The sequence below is a fragment of the Triticum urartu genome, chromosome 3A (assembly GCF_056163025.1).
Source record: "Triticum urartu cultivar PI428250 chromosome 3A, HENAU_Tu73, whole genome shotgun sequence".
In the NCBI taxonomy this organism is placed as follows: Eukaryota; Viridiplantae; Streptophyta; class Magnoliopsida; order Poales; family Poaceae; genus Triticum; species Triticum urartu.
Genome location: NC_141875.1, coordinates 157,503,577 through 157,507,482, shown reverse-complemented (window position 1 = coordinate 157,507,482; position 3,906 = coordinate 157,503,577). Strand labels below are relative to the sequence as shown.

General features: G+C 46.1%; 1 pseudogene; it reads right to left on the bottom strand.

The window, feature by feature from the left end:
* Positions 1-640: 640 nt before the first annotated feature.
* LOC147979024 (uncharacterized) lies at positions 641-1,221 on the bottom strand (annotated as a pseudogene).
* Positions 1,222-3,906: the final 2,685 nt, after the last annotated feature.

The following is a 3,906-nucleotide window of genomic DNA, read 5'->3' as shown; positions in this document are numbered from 1 at the left end:
ATCTAGGTGATATTAGAGTTTTGGTTGATGTGTGTCTTAAGGTGTTATTTTAGTACGAACTCTAGATCTGTTTGTGACACTTATAGGAATAGCCCAATAGATCGATCACAAAGAATAACTTTGAGGTGGTTTCATACCCTACAACAATCTCTTCATCTGTTCTCCGCTATTAGTGACTTTGGAGTGACTCTTTGTTGCACGTCGAGGGATTGTTATATGATCTAATTATGTTATCATTGTTGAGAGAATTTGCACTAGTGAAAGTATGAACCCTAGGCCTTGTTTCCAAGCATTGCAATACCATTTTCGCTCACTTTTGTTATTAGTTACCTTGCTGTTTTTTATATATATTCAGATTACAAAAACCTATATCTACCATCCATATTGCACTTGTATCACCATCCCTTCATTGAACTAGTGCACCTATACAATTTACCATTGTATCGGGTGTGTTGCGGACACAAGAGACTCTTTGCTATTCGGTTGCAGGGTTGTTTGAGAGAGACCATCTTCATCCTATGCCTCCCATGGATTGATAAACTTTAGGTCGTCCACTTGAGGGAAATTTGCTACTGTCCTGCAAAACTTTGCACTTGGAGGCCCAACACGAGTCTACAAGAAGAAGGTTGTATAGTAGAAATCATGTCCTTTCTTTGAACTCCTTGAGACGTTTGAGCGCCTCCTTAAACGCCATCTCCTCCACATTGTAGAATTGCTTGATTCCGGCCACCGCGGTGTACAGGCGGTCTGGCACGGTGTCGAGCAACTTCTTCACCATGGCGTTGTCGTCGAGCGTCGACCCGAGCATCGCGTACCTTGCCACCATGCCGCTGACCTTCCCGGCGTACTCGTCCAGCTTGTCGTCATCGTCCAATCGCAGGCGATCGAACTCGCCGCGCAGCGTCCGAGCCTCGCCGCCCGCACCCGATCAACGCCGACGAAGCAAACCTTGAGGGAGTCCCATACCTCCTTCGCGGTTGGCTTCGTCGCCACCTGCATCAGCAAGTCCTCTGGCAACGCACCCAGCATCGCCACCCACGCCGTCTTGCTCTTCCCGGTGTTGACCGCCACGCCCTCCGTCGGAGCCACCACACTCCACAGCCCCTGGGAATCAAGGATAGCCTCCGCCTTGATCGCCCAGGCGGTGTAGTTCGTCGTCGTCAATGGCGGCAGCTGCAATGCCATCGCCCCGCCACCACCCTCGTGAGGGACGAGCGACATGGCCGCCGACAGGATCGCACCAAGGCTCTGTATACCAAATGTTGTTGCCGCAGGCCTAGCTAGATCTCTCTCTCTCTCTCTCTCTCTCTCGTTGTTGCACGGAGGTAGAAGAAGAAGGAGCTAAACACAAGTACACAAAGAACCCAGCCGCACGTACGGCATACTATTTCTCTCTTCCAACTGGTTGGCTCAGCCATATAAGAGTACACAGAGGGAACTTTATACGCGGGTGCACTCACGCCACCATGCACCACTCCAGCCCACGCACCCATGATGCGCTCCACTATATCCACGGTCTGCACACCTCGCGCATGACACGGGTTTCCCTAACAGATCACAACATGCATGCACGTCCAGAGCGCGACTCCGTTCAACGACCTCGCGACTTGCCCAGCACGACTCATGACTCGGACGCGGCCACATACCAGCATCTGACCTGGACCTATACACATACGCACACGATACCAACCCGAACACGGACACAGCATGCACCGGCGTCCGATATAAACCTACACACACACACACTCGCCATGCTTCCGCTGCATCCCGCATGTCCCGCGCGCACTCGACATGGCCGACGAGCCCGATCACACCAGTGCGTCCGACACGTCCCACGCGCACCTGACGCTCCTGACGAGCCCGACCACACCACACGCCATGGCTTATTGCAACAGGGCACAACCCACCAGGGTGCGCCTGGGGGCCCAGGCACGCCCTGGTGTTTTGTGCTCACCAGGGTGGCCCCCTCTGATAGTTATTTGCTCCGGTATTTTTTATATATTCCAAAACAATTCTCCGTAATTTTCAGCTCATTTGGAGATGTGCAGAATAGGTAACTCTGAGGTAGCTTTTTCATGTCCAGAATTCCAGCAGCCGATATTCTCCCTCTTTGTGTAAACCTTGCATATTATGAGAGAAAAGGCATTAGAATTACTCCATAAATCATTATTATGCATAAAAACATTGTAAAATAACAGTAGGAAAACATGATGCAAAATGGACGTATCAACCATTGAAGAATTCGGAAGTCCTTTCCATTATTGAATGTAATGGCAGAGAGATTGTTAAGGAGAACCGCCTCAAACTTCTTGCATTTCAGAGAGCTTGCTGAAAATAAAGAGCCACTATTAGGTGGGATACTGTGGGTGATGAATATTCAATGCTCTTTCAGGCTAAAGCCCTATTAAATCTAGACACGCATTTTTGTTATAATGATGAGCCTGTTTCTGAATTCCATAATCATCAACCTAAATCTACTCTCCTTTGGAGAGCCTTTAAGGCTAAACTTGGGACTTCCATGCAAACTTCCTATCTGCTGGATTTGAACTCTCTTATTCAAATATGTGATGATCTTCATTGTCTAGAGGTCCCTTTTCCAAGACTAATATTGATGACGCCGGGAAAATGCCTATGGGCAAAGCTCCTAGACCAGATAGATTTAGTGGTGCTTTCATCAAAGCTTACCGGAGCATTACTTGTCAAGACCCAATCTCATTGTGGATTTCTATCATGGCAGGGTCAATTTGCAAAGCATCAATGCTTCATATATTACCTTGTTTCTTAATAAAGATACCCCCTTGACTACTGGAGACTTCAGGCCTACCTCCTTGCTCAATTGCACAAATAAGATCATTACTAATTGTTGACTAATAGAATGCACTCTATCATTCTTAAACTCATTTGCATTAATCAGTATGGATTTATCCAAAACAAGACCATTCAAGACTTCCTTGGTTGGGCTTTTGAATATCTCATCAGTGCCATCACTCCAGGAAAAAATTGGTCCTAAAATTGGACTTTGAAAAGGCCTTTGAGCTGGTTGAACATATAACTTTTGAATATTCTTAGAGCTAAAGGTTTTGGAAATAGATGGATGATATGGATGCAAATGATATTCAATTTTTGCACGTCATCTATTTTTCTTAATGCTATCCCTCATAAGTAATTCCAATGTAAAGGAGGTGTCAGGCAAGGGGAACCTATGTCATCCCACCTCTTTGTCTTGGTTGATGACCTTCTTCAAAATGTGTTCAATGAAGCCATAGACACAAAGTTCATTCAATCTCCTTTACAAGTTCATTCTTGCCCTAATTTTCGAATTTATTCAGTATGGTGATGATACTATTCTTGTCCTTCCTTCTGAGAAGTTTCAACTATGTCAAATCAAGATGCACACTCTAGTTTAAAAATTAACTACAACAAGTATGTCTTAGTTCCAACTAATGTACCTAATGAGAGAATGGCAACCTTGACAAAAATTCTAGCATGCCAACATGGGTCATTTCCATTCACCTATATTGGCTTGCCTACGCATAGATCCAAGCCAAAGATTGAAGACTTTAATCCCATTATGCAGAAAATTGAGAAAAGTGTTGGGGAACGCAGTATTTCAAGAAAATTACCTACGATCACGCAAGATCTATCTAGGAGATGCATAGCAACAAGTGGGGAGAGTGTGTCCACGTACCCTCATAGACCTAAAGCGGAAGAGTTTAGTAACGCGGTTGATGTAGTCAAACGTCTTCGCGATCCAACCGATCCATGCACCGAACGTACGGCACCTCCGTGTTCAGCACACATTCAGCTCAATGACGTCCCTCGAGCTCTTGATCCAGTTGAGGGTGAGGGAGAGTTTTGTCAGCACGATGGCGTGTTGATGGTGATGATGAAGTTACCGGCGCAGGG